This window comes from Pipra filicauda, unplaced genomic scaffold (genome assembly GCF_003945595.2).
Source record: "Pipra filicauda isolate LSUMZ 115617 unplaced genomic scaffold, ASM394559v2 scaffold61_size3293851_pilon, whole genome shotgun sequence".
NCBI classification, from domain to species: Eukaryota; Metazoa; Chordata; class Aves; order Passeriformes; family Pipridae; genus Pipra; species Pipra filicauda.
Window position 1 is genome coordinate 304,193 of NW_024104776.1, and position 17,598 is coordinate 321,790.

Consider the following 17,598-nt stretch of genomic DNA (forward strand, 5'->3'; position numbering starts at 1 on the left):
ACAGTTGTATTGGCTGCAATTAGATCTAAATTAGATTTCACTCTGCTAGAACCTATCTAAATGGAAGCTAATAGACTGAAGAACCTGAAGGAATCATGTGGCTTATCTTCCTATTTCTAACACATCAGCATTTGCATCATGCTTTAGCCTATAATTTCTTCTTGTTTTATGTCTCTGAAAGTGGAGAATGGTCTCTATATTCTAACAGATATTTGCTATATTTTCAATTCATTTAAAGGAGCTGCTTATTCCATTGCTGTTATTTGAATTTACTGAACTATTACTAGTTTACTTTTAAAATAACAGTATAGCGAAAGAGAGGGTGAAGAGGGGAGAGAGTGAGTGAGAAGTCCAGAGTAACTTTTGCTTGGATATGAATATGCATGGAGAAAAAAGCAACTAAATTATGTTGATGAAATAGAGCAAAGATCAATAACCAAACAAACAGTTCTGTTTGACATCACACATAAGCAAGGTTACCCTAGCAAAGAAATTGTCCACGAAGAATTTTCCTGTCCAATAAAAAAGAAATAATGGGACAAATCTTACTTTTACTAAGAAGACTCTAGGGGTATAAATGTATGATAACTTCCTGAAGTTGATTAAAACTTTTTGATGATGTTTAAGGGGAGATCATTATTCCTCTACAGAAGCCATATGGAACTGGCAGATTTATTAAAAGAGCTTATACTAATGGCTACAACTTGGACGTATTCTGAATTAATAGTAAAGAATGCACTACAACAAGATATTTTGAAATCTACAGCCTTTGTTATGTGAATGAGCAATTTTCAATAAAATAACTTAAAATGATTAATAACTGAAATAAATCAGAAATATATGTTGCTTTAATTTTCCATCTGTTCACTCATTAATAATTTTAATTTTTAATTCTTAGAAGGAAAGTAGTTCTTGTAGCAAAAAGAGCTGAGAGGTTGAGCATTGAAGTCGCATTTACTGGTGGCAGGGAAAGTTTTTATTACCAACTAATATTTGGGGTTTTTTTTTGTTTTGTTTTTGTTTTGTTTCTGTTTTTTTTTTTTTCTTCTTGTTTTTGTGGGTTTTTTTGTTTGGTTAGTTTGGTTTTGGTTTTGTGATTTTTTTTATTTTATTTTTTAACAGTTTAAAAACATATAGTAGATATGTGCTTTTGTTTTACTGTAAGTTTTGGAAGCTGCTGGCCTGTATTTAGTTCAAGGAGAGTTACTTTTAGCAAATAATTTGACTGAGATTTTAGATTTGGGGTTGAATCTCTCTCTTACTGAGAGAGTTTTTTCACCACTGTCTAATATTCTCTCTCAGCTGCGTGAGTCTTTGGATAAATAAGTAAAATGTGATCTTTTACTTCCTTAGTCACCGTGGTAAACTTTTGCTATGAATAGACTTTGCGTCTGGCTTTCAAAACAAGGCCACAAACAGCATTATCTCTTAGCAAGAAATGTGCTGACAGTTCCTTGGTGCCTGTCGCACCACAGATGTGGTGCTGAAGAGGATGAGCATACAGAAGAAAGAGGGACCTGACAGAAAGGGGGTGTAGAGGAAAATGCCCTGACCTGTAGTGCTCTTTCTTACTTGCATGTGGAAACAAAAGCATATGGAGTACGTGGCAAATAGCAAATAACAAACATAGATGTGCACATCTAACAAGAGAGAGGAGTGACAGCTTGAGCGAAAAGCTTGAAAGGTTTGATCCTGACATTTTTCCTTCATTTCTCTGAGTTGATATTCTGTACTCTACTCTTCTATCATTTAATGAAATTAGGGAAGATTCAATTGAAATAATGCTGCATTTGACTACAGAGTCCTACATTTTTAACATGGCTATAAAACTGCAGTTGATATCCTTCAGATTTAAGATGACTCATTTTTACTGGGATGATGCCAGTAACTGAGGTAATTAGTGGCATAGGCTGGAAAAAACCAATAGTTTGGATAAATTGTTCTTGGGAGACGGTTCTCTTTGCATCATGCATGGACATGCAGCAAATTTACTTTTTCTTAGTCTATGACAGAGGTTGCAAAAGCAGTAGAAAATATTTTTAAAGACAGTGACCTAATAAACGTATTATCTTGCAACTTGTCTTTATACTAATGAATTGATAGGCAGATAGTACATTGCAGTCTGTAAAATGTTTCCTTTATTTTAAAACATGAAACTGATGATTATTCAGTCAAACGCATTGTAATTAAATGGGAACATTATGATTATATTATGCTAATGATAGAAGTATGTTTCAAACGTTTGCAAGTAATTCAAGAGAAAGTGTTAGGCAATTAGAAAAAAATATTAGTGTTTGTTCACTCTGAAGCGATCAACTGACTTGATTTGCATTAACAATTTTAAACCTCTGTAGTCTCATTCATAATAAATTGCTGATAAGCAGGACATATTCCACCAAATGTAGGTACAGGAAAGAAGAAGGAAAGGGCAAAATGTCACTGTTTTAAGATTAAGTGTAACATAATTACTAAGGTGGTCTTTAGAAGCTGAGGGAGTTTGGCATTTATGGTAAGTTATTTATTAATGATACAGCATAATTTCATAGCTGTCATGCAGTTCTTTATGACTTCGTGTGAGAGTTGCTGGAGGCCCACAATAAACGTGAGCTATTAATGTTTTCCAGTTTGAAATGTATGATAAATTTTATGTGGAAATGTCTCAGTCCTGATTCTTGTGGGTGTATTACAAAGAATAAGTTTTAAAATGCAAAGCACTCATTATAAAAGAATAAAATATCAATGGACAATTTTTAACATCAAAGAAGAATGACCATGAGATAAGGAAATTCTGTATAAAGGTTTTGAAAAAAGAAAAGAAGTAGAAAAGGAATAGAATGCATGGTGAAAACAAATTTTTATTCTTTTGAAGTAAACAGCAGTAAAGAGCAAAGCGTGGCCAATATAGATGTGCTTTGAATGCTATTCAAAGTGAGAATATGACTGTCAAACATGTGCAGGAACTCTTCAGTCACAACGAAATTTGCTTCTGAGTTCTCTATGTTTATTTTATATAATTTAATTTTCTAAATTATGATTAAAAATAATCAGAACTCTGTATATGTACTGAAGTTCCCATAGTCCATCTTTAATATAATTGCCTTTCTGTAGATGACATTTTGAAATTGTGTACCTATTAGTTACCTATTATTAATGCTCCACAGATCTGAAGAAATAGAAATAATTTTTGATTTTCAGGGTGTAATATGTAATATACAGTGGGTAGGTTCCCACTAGTTCATAAACTTCCTTAGTCCATAAACTTCCATGTTGGTCTGAAGTACAGTTCATTACTGGGATACATCCCTTACTTTTGTGTGTGTAAAAGCTCTGATGAAAGACAATGTATGAGACAAAAGTGCTAAACTGTTACAATATGTGTGAAATGAGTGAGGTAAGACTTGCAAAACTTCCCAGCTGAGTTTTAATTCAATATGGAAACTTTACTTTTTTTTCCCCTCATTCTAAAACTTCATGAAGTATATTTCAGGGCTTGTTGCTCTTTTCTTCCTTTTTTTTTTTTTTTTTGTCACAGTAATGTTATGTTGCTAAGAGTTAGGAGAAATAAGGACATATCGTGTTATAGATTAAAGCTTGCAAGAACTGTGTAAGATATAGTCTGAGCAAGTGAAATGTCAGTGTGACGTTTTAAAGTTTAAAATCGTATTAGTGAACTTCAACCAAAATACAACATTGATGACAATGATTCTAGGCATATGGGATTAGATACAATGTTAGTGTTGTTAGCAAAGACAAGGATTTTGCCATTGGTAACCTGCAAATCATTCAAGTCAATAGAAATTTCATTATTCTACTTAAGAAACCGTGGATATGCAGAGCAGAAAATAGTGTAGGATTGAGCCCATTTAATTATAGTGTTCCAGTTTTCTGTGGTAACTTTGAGCAGATTAAATTCTTTACTGTGTTGAGTTCGAACTAATCTGAAATTGATATATTTAATGACACCTAATAGGCCTTACTGTTTGCTTGGGAATAATAATTAAAACTGTTAACACATAATTTATATCTTGGGGTATTTCTCTAAGTAGGAAACACTTTCCATTAACCATATTGAGGGGAAATAGAGTAGTTTGAAAGTCTCTATAGGACATGGAAGATACAGACTGATTTATTTCCCTGTACTACCTGAATAAAATCACATGTAAGGATGAGATCTGTTACTTTCCCATTAAGTGTTGTACTAACCAGCTATTAGCTTCCTGTTGAGCTTGTACACTGTACATATAAATCTGAGCAAAGTTTTATATCTTTTTCATCTCAGTTGGGTCCCCATGACATTAGCCTAGTATGTAAAATTTTCTTCAAATAACCTGAATATTTATATAAAAAGAAAATATTTCAATATAAGAAACTAAGCCTGCTGTAAAATGCTCAGCAATAGAGTATTCTTGGTTAACTGAGGCTGGATATCTGTTTTGCTGATTTTATTTACAAGCTGTAATGTAGACATTGAGATATAAGCTACTAGGAACTTGAAAGTCTTGCTGACAACCAGTTATCTAGCATGTGATTATTCCCAATTAAATATTTATTAGGTATGACCCACAGTTTGAAAAAGACAAAAAAATTAGAGAAAGTGCATGAAATATCAGAATTCAGATACCAATGTGTAAAACTGAACAAGAACAAGGTTATCTCATGTTAAACATTCGTAGTGAGGTGTTCGTTCATTCATGGAAGGCTATGTATCTGCATCTGGCTTCTCCAAAAAATGTAATTAGTTTGTATCAACAATTACAGACTACACAAATCCTAATACAACTGATGAAAAGCTTTATCAAAGAGCAGATTTCATACTGAAATGTTAATTTTCTCATTTACAGAAAAAAATACATTATTGGTAGGAGCGATGCAAACTTCTGGTTTCTACAACTGATTGCTCTAACACCTCACAATATACACTGATAGACTGTGAATGGAAGTAGTTACTGTAAAATTTCCTGCAATAGGAAATATGTGAAAAAGACAAAAATCTAATTTTAAACTTGGTATTATACGTATAAAGATATAAACAACCGTTATGCAATGCTGTAGACAGATGCTTTAAGATGATTGCTCAGACTTCTCTTGCACTGACAGATGTGATTCACTTCTGTGATTGAAGAGCAGCTGACATAATGGCAAGAGGAACAATAAACTGAAGAATCATAGAATCTAGATTGATTTTATATCTTCTATAGCACTCTTCACACACACAACCAGTGTTTATTAGATGTGAGGCTTTATCTTTCATGGTAGGCAAATTTTAGGAACTTCTAAATTCATTTGCAATGTTAATGATGCAGGGCATTTGACCAAAGCTCTAAAAGATAGCTGTTCAGTTGCATTGTATTTTGTGACATACATGATTTATTAAGGCCAGTGTTATAATGTAACATCTGAAAATGAAATACACCGTGCAATCACAAGGATAAAGTAACTTGCTTTTATTTTTAACCTTTCAGCATCCAAAAAGACATGCCCAGAATAAGTAATTATATTATATATAAAAAAATATATAAATACACATAAATAAATATATATATAAATATATATTATATATATGTTATATATATATATATAAAAAATAGAATATCTATGAGCCAGACACTACTCAGTATAGTGGCTTGTCAGTGAAAGGGGCTTGCTTTCAATGAGATTTATGTTTTTGAATCTTTCATGATGTCTTTAAAATTTTTAATTTGAGACCCACTTCCAGACTGATATTGTCCTCATTATATCTATGTTCTCTGTTTATAAAGTAATGATTAAACCCCCAAAGAATTTTAGGACCTAACTGTGAAACTTAATTAGTTCATGGTGTGTGGTGTTCTGAAAATGCCAAACGATGCAATAAAAGACTGTCCATATCTTATTCAATGTTTAGTGCAGCTGCTTGTACCCAGATAACTGCTTTTTTTCTCCAGGCAAAGAGTCCATCACCTCTTTTCCCATCTATTCTTTGTGAATGGATTTGTGTGGAAAATGTGGGTCCTTAAATTGTGATTTCTTTGTTTTGTGTGTGGTATACAACACATTACTTGAGATCATTCAGAGAAAAGGATACTGAAGTATCTTGTAGTTTGCCAAACAGCCTCAGAGAATGTACACCTATTATTGCACTTGTTATAGTTATTCAAGCATGACAGGTTTTTGGTTGAGTGGTTTAGAGGCTTTTTAATGCTTGAAGACTTCTAATAGCACGTTTGAGAGAGTTTCTCTGTTAACTTCCTCAGAATTCAGCTGACTGACATTTCTACAGAACTCACACACAATTATGATATGGCTTTATGGGATACTTCATGGTTCATGCACTGAATCAATATTCTCTGTATTTGATATTAAATTAAGCATTCATTTGAGACTTTAGCTTTTTGTATCTTTATATGAGAGTGTTTGGTAGGGAGAAAATGTATTCTCTCTATATATTAACGATTAACTGTTTCACACTCTGGAAAAGTTTTTAATTCCTTTTGTCATTCCCATGATCGTCTTCTAGAACAGTTATGAATTGTCATTGCACATTTACTTAGAAGTTTTAGAGGTTTTAAAGTCTCTAAATTGTATTATGTGCATTATCATATGTACATCTGATGAACTGCTTTTTCTTCTGTGGTGCTAAAAGGAGACATTCTCCAGGATAAGTTGTTACATTATGCTGCTCTGTGCCACTGGTGAAGGGTGGAAATTTCCGTTCCAAAATGTTCAGTTACATCTGACTTAGTTAATCAGATTTCGTTAACTACTTGGTTACTCCTGAAAGAGAATCTGGCGTAATCACTTTTTTAGGTTTTCTTTTATCTTAGTATTATAAGTATGCTGGATTGATTTCAGGTCTCAAGGACAGATTTGATATATTACTGTTGTAACCTGTCTAGGAGCTGAAGATGGGGATCACCATGTAGGATTTTGGGTCCATTTTCCTTGCACCTTGCCATGCCATTTGCCACTGTGCTGGCCTATCCTTCGCTCCTGTTGCCTCTGTGTGCAGCACCTACTTGGAAAGCTGGACATGTATTAGGTATAGAACATGCAAAATGCACATAATTTAATATTATTTGCAGACTACTAACAAAAAACTAAGACCATTTTCCAACATAGTATGAGTTGACTAATGCTGATGTAAGCACAAAGCTACTTCAGTATTTAGCACTTCGAAACTAGCTGATCTTGTGTGCAAATTCAGACCCAGGAAACTGAATAATTTTCTCCAGGTACTAGTTGGACTAAACTATCATGAACTGAAGATCATACGAATTGTAAACTCAAAAGGAAGGTCAGGTTTGCATTTTGATAAGACAGAAACAACCATGATATTTTAGTGAGTGACTATGGACTCGCATTGAATGGCATGACCTACAGTAATGGTTGTAAGTCCCAAAGTAATAGCTGTAGAGCAACCTTCATGAGAGCTTTTGTGATGAAACAGTTGTATTTTTCTTAAATTTTAAAATAACATTTGCTAAACAATTTTTTGCCCATTTTTTACTATCTCCTTTTTTGCTATTTTTATTGGTTATTAGTCCTAAAGTAATTTTAATATTTTGCTTTAGGCAGAACTTGGAGCAGTAGTATTTTTTATTTCTATTTGTATCCTTCCCTCTTTTCTGTGGATTCCTTCCCCGACTGACTGTCTTCCAGCTTCCATTTTACCCTGATCTGTACAGTTCATAGCAATTAGTCTGTAACAGGTTTTCAGAATTGCTATCACATCACATCAGAACTCTCCAGGTTCCTCAGGATATTTTTTGTAAATGTCAGGCTCCAGTTTTGATTCAATAATTACTAGCATGCAGCTAATAAGCAGGTGCAGGAACCAGGATCAGCTGAATTCACAACCCCGTTGCACTAGAACAGAAGGGGAAAAGTAGTGTATACATGATGTAATTACAACAGCTTTGAGCTAAATGTTAGGCCTTTTATATTCAGAAATCCTTGTTCCCTGCATGTGCTATACAACAAATCATTAACCCAACAAAGATATTCTGGAATACAATTTGAATTTTTCTATCTATATCAGAGTTGATAATTTTCTTCATTAGTCTTTTTCTTGTGTTTTTCTGTTGAGACGCTTTTGAAGTCAGTGTAGATTTAACAAGTCTGCTCACTCCTCTGATCTCTTATTGTCCTTCATTGAAGCTAATTAGATTGATTATGGATTATATCTTCAGAAATCCCCACAGAAAATTGGAGCAGTTTGTGTTTATCTGAGTTTCCTTCTCTTTAAATACTTTTTAGGTCTAATGTTGTATCCAAAACAAACCTATTTCTTATTTTTTTCATATAATGATGCTACATTAAGTTCCCCTTATCACTTTGGAAAAATCCGTACAGAAACCCACTAAGATTTTTGAGAAATGTCTGTTCTCAGGAAAGGAAGTCAGTCATTATAGGGAATGCACCACAAGAGTATTGTCAGTTGCTACTAGCTCAGTGAGTATCACACAGTATCATTGAGATCTTTCATTTAAAAAAAAAAGAAAAGTATATTGTGGTGGTGTTTATTTTTGTAGTCACTGATGGTTGGCTTTGGTTGCATAGGGTAAGCAGCCCATAGCCAACCTGGGAAAGACTGCTGCTGTACATGTGCATATTCTCGTACCCAAGATGATTCATGAGACAGAGAAAAGAATAAGTAAGTGTAGAGAAGTTGAGACTGTGTGGAAAATGTTTTTCTTATCCTATAAACACCTACATGTTCCTGGAAATACCAGTATGAATTTACATATGTATGTTAAGTGTCATTCAATGAGATTGATATTTTTCATGCCTGCTAAAAACAACTTGGAGAGTAAAGCTTTGGGAGATCTGCAGTTGACCGCAGGGACAGATAAACTAACTGTATAGAAAGACTGAGTAAAGTTTTTCAGGCACAGAACTGTACTGTTTGAATTAGTTATAAAGAAAAATCTAGGTTTGCCCTAGAATGCAGCGGGAGATAGCTTGCAGGACACTTTTTTATTAGTTTGCTTGCTGAAAATCTCTTTCTATCAGCGTGACTTTTCTGGGTCTTGGCTGTGAAAGGCCTTGAGGGAGCTGCTACCTTGCAATGAAAGATCATAGGTACTCTTAAATGAAGCAGGCATCCACATCAGGCCTTGGTTTCTTATCTCCTCTCAGAGCTAAGTATTTGAAAACATTATTCAAAATAATTTTCTGTGTGTCTTCTCAGACTCAGGTACAGAGCTGAAGGATTGCATCTCTTGAATTGCAAGATTCAGTATTCTACTTTACCATTCAGTCCTTATTTTGATGACAGTTACAGTCCTTAATAAACAATTGTTTATTTTTGTTGAAAAATAAAATTTTTGTGTCATAATTTCTGTGCATCCTAGTGTTGTCAGAAATACTGATTCAGGAAAAACTATTGATATCTGATTTTATTGTCTGACGGTAAACAAATTGAAGCTTTTGATCAGTGAAAGGATTGCTTTATTTTCTGAATTTACTGATTGCATTATTTCTAGGAAGAGGATTTTTTTTTTTGCAGTGTAAAGTCTCTCATCTCTAACTTATATATGATTTCTTTTCTATAAATATCTCCTTTTTAAAAATTCTCTTCACTGCAGGCTTACTGTAAATTTAGTGCACTGATTTTAAAGTTCTTGTCCTTATTTTCAAGGCCCTGAATGGCTGTGGTATTTGACTAATTTTCTCTTCTGCATTTTCTAAGCTGCTAATTACAGTCTGAATCATAAGGTTACTTTTTTTTCTATACTGTAATTTAGTGAGTTGTGAGTCACGAAGATTTTGTAGCTCTACATTTTTAAAGATATTGCAGGATCCTTCCCTGCTGCCCACTTGGTGTTCTTATTTAAAAATAAGATTGAAGAAGGAATTCTTTGCTGCTACTTTTAACTCCATAGTTAGTTGTACATGTTCAGTGCTTCATAACTTCTTTTTTAAGCATAATGTGTTTTTTATTGTTAGCGAGTCCTCTAAGGTACTATACGAAACATAAAATGTGTAGAGTAATAACATGTAGTGCCACAGGCAAAATTGTTCAATGAATTTTCTGTTTAGAGAGTTTCAGGTAGAATGTTGTATAGTAAAACAAACTTTATTTCCTGTCATTAATATAATTTTGCAAGTATGTTTGTATATCATAGAATTGTAGAATGGTTTTGATTAGAAGGGACTTTAAAGTTCCAATCTACCTGCCATGGGTAGAGACACCTTTTACTAGATCAGCCCCATCCAACCTTGCCTTAAACTTTTCCAGAAATGGGTCATCAACAACTTGTCTGGGCAACCTTTTTTGAGTACGTCACCACCCTCACAGTAAAGTCTTCCTCCTAATATCCAATCTAAGCCAACCTCTTTCAGTTTAAAGCCATTACTTCATGTTCTATCACTACATGCCCTAGTAAAGTCCTCTCCTGCTTTCACATAGGCCCCCTTTAGGTACAGGAAGGTGCTGTAAGGTCACCCTGGAACCTTTTCTTCTCCAGGATGAACAACCCCAACTCTCTCAGCCTGTCTACACAGGGGAGGTGCTCCAAGCCCCTGGTCATCTTCATGGCTGTCCTCTGGACTTGTTCCAACAGGTTCATGACCTTATGCTGGGGGCCCTGGAGCTGGACGCAGCATTCCATGTGGAGTCTCACAAGAGTGGAGTAGAGCTGGAGAATCACCTCCCTCAACCTACTAACCTGCTGGTCATGCTTCTTTTGATGCAGCTCAGAAGAAAAAAAAAAGATGAGTGTATGTGAAAACATGGATTCTCTGTAACTATCTCTCCTAGACTGGAAATATTTTACAATTATCATATTGAATCTAAGCAAATTATTGTCTTAAAAACAATATCACTTATTGGCTTATCCAAATATTTGAGGTCCAGAAAAATACTAGAACATATTTCCCATTAAAAAAAACAATAAAAAGAGATGGTTTTGAGAAGCAATTTCCACAGAAAGTTGAAATGTATATATTTGGGTTTTTTCCCACCGAAAGAGCAAATAAGTTTAAATACTGATAGCGAATAAAGTAGAGGGTTCAATTTATTTATGTGAAATACTGCTAATTAAAAATGCACATAAACCTAAAAAAATTACCCCCCCTCAGCTGTCATAAATCATAAACTATTTTTCCCTTCCATGATCAAGTCAAAAATATTTGATTTTAAAAACTTGGGAGATTTTTTTTCTAGTGTTTCTCACTTGTTTTCTTTAAGGGTTTTTTACTTCTCTTCTGAGGATGTCCTCAGGCATTGATTTTAGGAATTGGAGATTTCAAAATATTCACAATTATATGAGATTTGCAATAATTGGCAACAGTGGAAGGAACTTAAAAAATTACAGAACACACACATTTCTCACTTGCCATAATGGCCTCCTTTACTGTTTTTCCACTATTCTAAGCCTTCTAATAGTCATGTACTTACCTAATGTCTTCTATGAAAGATGTTTCTGTTCCTCTTGAGTAACTTTGAGGTATCCATTATCAGCAGCAGACCTCTGTAATTTGGTGAAGCGAGAGGCAGAGGTCTGGAGGTGGACTGTGATCTCTTCCTGGGAATTTTTTCTGACCTTGTTGGAGAGCTGGGGCATATAAACAACTCATTACAGGTCAACAAGGTTACATGAGTCAGCTCAGTCACTGTAATTGTGAATACAAAAGCTATTAGGCCAGGGCTAACGTAAAATAATATGAGCTATCTTATGAAAGGCTAACTTCATAAACCATGCATAATGGTATAGATTATAGATTGCTGCACATGGTTGACTCGTTTACCTCTGTAGAATCATTTATCTGGGTTTGATTTTCAGTCTTGAGTTCTCCTTCTAGAAGGACTAGAGGTATGAAATTTCTTCACTGTGACTTCAGTTGCAGAAGTATGTGCAGTGTCAGGAATGTTTGATAGCTGCTTTGTTGAAGAACAACTCTGTTCATGAAGGGGTCTGGCTACACCAGCCTCCCTCCCTACGACCATGTCCCCCACTGACTCTTGCACTTCACTGGTGGCAACTCTTGCCCAGTTAGAGACTTCTGCTGCTGCCAGCTGACAGGAATAGCATATTGCCCTATTCCTGCTATTAGAGTTACTGCATTAGTAATGTGAATCGTTGCTGTTTCAAATTCTAATCCAAGTTAATGATTCATAAGATGTATTGCACACTTGATAACTGTAAAATATTGAGAATCCTAAGTGTTTCTGACAGTACTGAGCATGAAGACTTCACTTAATTCATCCCATGTAAGACAGAAAAAAAAGCATTAACATTTAGGTATTTCCCTAAATAGGCCACTAAAAAAAGAAGGAAAATTTCTTGTTTAGGCAGGAGGCTAACCAGAGAGGTTGATTGTATTACATGGCACATGTAAGTAGAGGTTGACATACCGTAGTTCATTCAAATTTCCTTCTTGCAGTTGAAGACTTGCATGAATAACTGACTGCATCCTAAGTTATCTAAATCATCTTTGGAAGCTGTTGTCTAGAGGATGGTAAATATAGTCCTAATTAATTAGGCTTGGAACTACAGACCTCTAAGCCTAAGGTCTGTACCAGGCAAACTCTTAGAAAACTATAGAAGACAACTAGTGAATATCTTGGTCAACATAAGCTAATTGAAAAACGAGTTCTGAAAAGTGAAATCATTCTTTTCAGTATTTAGTAGTTCTTTAAGAAAGCCAACAAGCTTGTGGCTAGGGATGATCTGAATGATATAGCCTTAAGTTTCAAAAAAGTTTTGACAAAATTCCTCACATAACGCTTGCAAGATATTTAAGTTGTTGTGGAATAAGAGGGAATGAATGATTTGGATAAGAAATAAATAGGAATATGGAGAACAGAGATTATGAGCAAATAGTGACTTTTTTGTATTGGTGACAGGTCACTGGCAGTGGGAGGGCTCTGTGCTAGGATATATGTTTTCTCAGATCACCTGGAAAAGTAGGTTAGCAGTGAAAAGACAAGATCTGATGATGGTAAAACTTTTCTCAGGGTAAGCAGAATGAAGACTGAACTGCAGACACTAATAAACAGCATAAATGGGCAATAAAATGTCAGATTAAATTTAGTGTAGATTTATATGAAGTAAAGCACATTTAGAGAAAGAACTCTGTCTTCAGAGAGAAAGACTCTGCTGGTCCCTATTACTAGGAGATCATACCTGAAAAGTGTTGTAGGACTTCCCACAGTGATTGTTTACCAGTTCAACACCTTCCCAAAAGATATCAGAGAGATGTGAAATTTTATATGGGCTCAAAGGAGTGACTGTAAAAACACTTAGACTGAGACATTATGAGTTACTAAGTAGACAAACTGCAAAATGCTCAGGAAATTTGAACCAAATCTAGTCAGAGAACATACTAGGTTAAAGCATTACATAGTTTTGCTCTGCTCCTACTTTTCCCTATATACCTGTTTATGGCTAGCTACTGAAAGCAGAAAAGGCTAGAGAAATCCCTTGGTCTGATCCAGAAGGGCTATTCTCTTGAATTTTGGGAGATACTTGGAATACTTCTATGGAATAATTGAAGACAACTTTACCTTGTTGAAGACAAGGTAACTTTGTCAAAGACAAAGTTGTCAAAGACAACTTTACCTGAGCCCTTTTGGCTCAGGATGAACTGAATATAACACACTTCAGAGTCATACTCTCCTGTGCTTGCCAGACTAACAGATACTCACCCAGTCATAGGTAGCTGGCACAAAATTCCTTGTGTCAAATCTGTGCCAGTACTGGATCCCTCAGTCTTGGAAAATGGTTGTGGGTATGTCTTTGTTCCAAACAGCACTGGCATTACATGAGGGCACAGATGTGTGATCTTGTTTATAAGGCTCTTATGTTAAAATTCCTTTTCTTTCCTTCCACCCACTTTCAGAAAAAAAGTCTTGTTGCAATAGCTAGAATACCTGAATATTAGGAAAAACAAGACATAGTAGTGGTTTGTTTTCTGAGGAAGTATGGGATTCCCAGTTAAACATTCTTTGTAAAAGAAGCCAGTTTTTATTTTAAATCTGCCATATCTATTACACTTAACAAAGTAGAAGCAAGTATATTATTTTTCATTGTGCTTACTTAAGCTTGAAAGCTAGAATCTCAATCATTCTTTTTATACCACTTGAGCTAGCAAAACACTCTATAATTAATTATTATTCAGGTCTAATGGGCATCTTTCACATCAGTTACACATTTTCACTCTTCATGAATTATTTCACAAGGAGAATTAGATCAAATTTGAAACAGAATTTCTTATAACTACGTAATAATTTATCAGTCTTATTGACATGCATTTTGCAAAACAATAGTATTGTACACAGGTTCTGTATTAGTAAATAGAATTACTGCTAACATCTTTTTTTAAGGTTCTTGTTGTATACTCTCCCCTCAGTCAAACACTCTTAGCTCACCAATCAATCTACTTGTCAAAAATCTTCTTCTTTGGCAGAATGAGAAGTCTGACAAAACACATTAAGTTGGTGATGCTGATTAATGCTTTTCAGTTAGTAACATTTTGTAGAACACTATAAATTAAGAACTTTGATGACAACTGACTTTTCATAAATTACATACAAGAGGAGCTTATCACTGCAATGAAGCAATTTATTTTTACTCTCTAAGATTTGTCATGACTCTGTGACTCTGCTTCATGTTAGTTTCTCTTTGCTTTTTTTTTTAATGTATGAATATCAAAGTTGAATGTCCATAAATCTCTTTGGAAAAAAAAAGTAGGGCAAAGAGGCTTGATTCTGAAGGTTTCTGAGTATTGCTCAATTTTATCAAAGGCAAAGAACTGTAGGGAGAAAAGTTCCAAGAGGCGTAGACCTTTTTGGTGCTTTTGTATATCCCCATTGTTTATCAACTTCCATGAGCAATGTGGAAATGTGAAGAACTAATATACAGCTCCTTTAATGATTATTCCACTAAATGTCTTGCCTTTGACTGCATTCTCTTCAGCTTATTCTTCAGATTCTTGATAGAAATTACATCCCCACAGTCATCAAAAATAACTTGCCTTTAGAAATACCATACCTACAAAAAGCACAAGACTTCCTGGATGCTTTCAATACACATTTAAAGAGATCTCGTCTAGGACATGCTATATAAAGCATTTAGTTAGTGATAACCTTTCAGCTAATTGTTTCATAGCAAAAACCAAGAACAAAGTAGTTATGCCTCTTCTTGACAAACGTGAGCTTAGCTTAAATGCTATCCATAAATGGGGAAATCCTAAATGCTGCTTCCTTGAATTTTCCCTTCATTGACTGTGTAGGAATGAATAAAACTATATTTGGGGAAAGGATTGTGACTGAAAAGTCAAAAAAACACAGAGTGTATACAATGAAGAGTTTTCACTAAATCATCAGTTCTCTGACTCACTACACCTCACCCATCCAACATCACCACTCACAGTTAAATAACTCAACATAATCCAAATAGTCAGGCTACATTCAGTATTAACAGTTACTTCTCTTATATCACTGGAAAACATAGCCTTCTAGCCATCTTAGTGGGGTATTTTTTTCATTGTTTTGGTGGTGTTGTTATTTTTTCTCCCCTAGCCTTCAAAATGCTTCTTTCCAAAATCACAATTTGTGCATACTTTTGATGACTCCAAGAGGATTGGGTAGACAGCCTGTATATTAAGCCATATATTGGAAGATCTATTTGCTTTTGAACCAAGCAGAGGAAATAAATAATGCTTTCCTCCTTGAATTTCTGGCAATTTTAAATTATGTTTTTTGAACATTGACCTAAGTTATCAATATAGACAAATAGGTTATCACAAAGTATAAAGATTTTCTGCATGTGCACTTATCACAAATTTATTTGCAAAAATGCGTTGCTTTTGTTCACATTTAAGTCAGTAGATACCTTAGTCTTTTACAATTCTGGACAGAGTATGTATCTATTTACCTAGGAAGAATATATTTGCAGACTAAAATGAAAAACATTTGTGAGAAGCACTTGTCACACTGAAAGCACAACTATGTCTTGAAAAACTTGGAAGAAAAAATATTGAAGACATTGCTAACAATCTGAATTTCAAACTGAATGGTTCATAGAAAAAAACTTAGTGTGGCAGATTTTATTCCATGAATAAGACTGGCATTCAGGGCATCAATTGCTATACACATGAATAGAAGTGTTGCTTAATAAAAGTATAATTTAATATAAAGATGATCTCTGAATCACTAATGATTTTGAAGTGAAAGATTTGTGGAGAGTGGACTTCGGTCAGCTGCAAGCTGCTCCCTCAGCTATTTTGTCACTCCCTCTCCTCAACAGAACAGGGGTAGAAATTGAGTTGAAATAGCTAGTGGGTCAAGAAGAAAACAAGGAGATGACCTACAAATGGGGACATTGTGTTCAGTTTTTAGCATCTCTGATGCTCTTTCCTCCTCATGCTCTTCCCCTGATCTGTTATGGACTTTCATGGACCATGGTCCTTCAAGATAAACCTGAAGTGTTTGGACATCTCCTTTCCCTTCTTTCCCAACCTTGATGTTTTCAGGGTTGTTTCTCACACTTTTCCCCCCTCACTCTGCTCTCTGCTTTCTGGTAACTTTTCTGATCTTCATTGCATTTTCCCAGAGGTGTCACCAGCTTCATCGATGGCCTTGGCTGTGTCTTGCTGTGGATCTGGTAGTGTCTGGCAAGGACAACCTCTGTTCTCTTCTTACACAGATGCTCTTGCAACCCCTTGCTGCCAAAGGTAAACCATCTCCTATGAATTTCAACTTTTTAATATGATTTCCAAAATGAGATAATTTTAGGTGAGATTTTTAATTGCTTTTATATTGATCAAACTAGGAAACAATATGACTATTTCATTTACAGGTCACCAAAACAATGGTTTTTGTATGCATGTATTTCTTCATCTGTCATCATTGCTATGAGCTCTTCCTTAGAACAGAAAACAAGGAATAGCTTATCTAACTGAAACTATGACAGGAACTAAACTAAGCAGAATGTAATGACTTGAAATATAATTTAAAAAGAAAATTGTGGCTATTACTCCTAACTTTTCTAGCTCCAGAGGTTTAGTTTTGACAAAAGGTAAGAGTATCATTTTTCTAACTCATCTAGATTTTAAGGTATTCATAAAAGGAGAAAGGAGACATGGAGAAAAAATGGCAGTAGTTTTCCAGTGCTTCATTATTTTTACTGAACCCACCCATGTAGGGGTTTTCCATCTAAGTACTAATGAAGCCAGGTACTTCTATGCTTCTAAATGGAGCAGCAGAGTTAGAAAAACACACCTGTAGTAATGTGTAAAATTATTACGGTAATCAGACATTTCACCTGTTGAATAAGTGTGGTACATTCTCTGTAAAACCACCACTGACGGGTCTCAAGCAACATTTTCAATTTCTGTGTTGAGGCTTCAAAAAGCCTGTAGGTGATTTAGCACTTCTCACAAAGGAAAATTCTGTGTTCATGTTTGTCACTACTTTTTATTTCTCCTTAAGTTACTTTACCAGTTGTACAGTTTGGTATTTGTGTTCTTTTCTGTGGAAATGAAATATCATTCTTTGCTGTACCTTTTTTGAAAGTAAATTGAACATACTGTTGAGAATAATGCAGAGCTTTTACCCCATACACTTTGTCACCCTAACATTTGGATTTGTTTTCATTCCCAGACTGCAGTGTG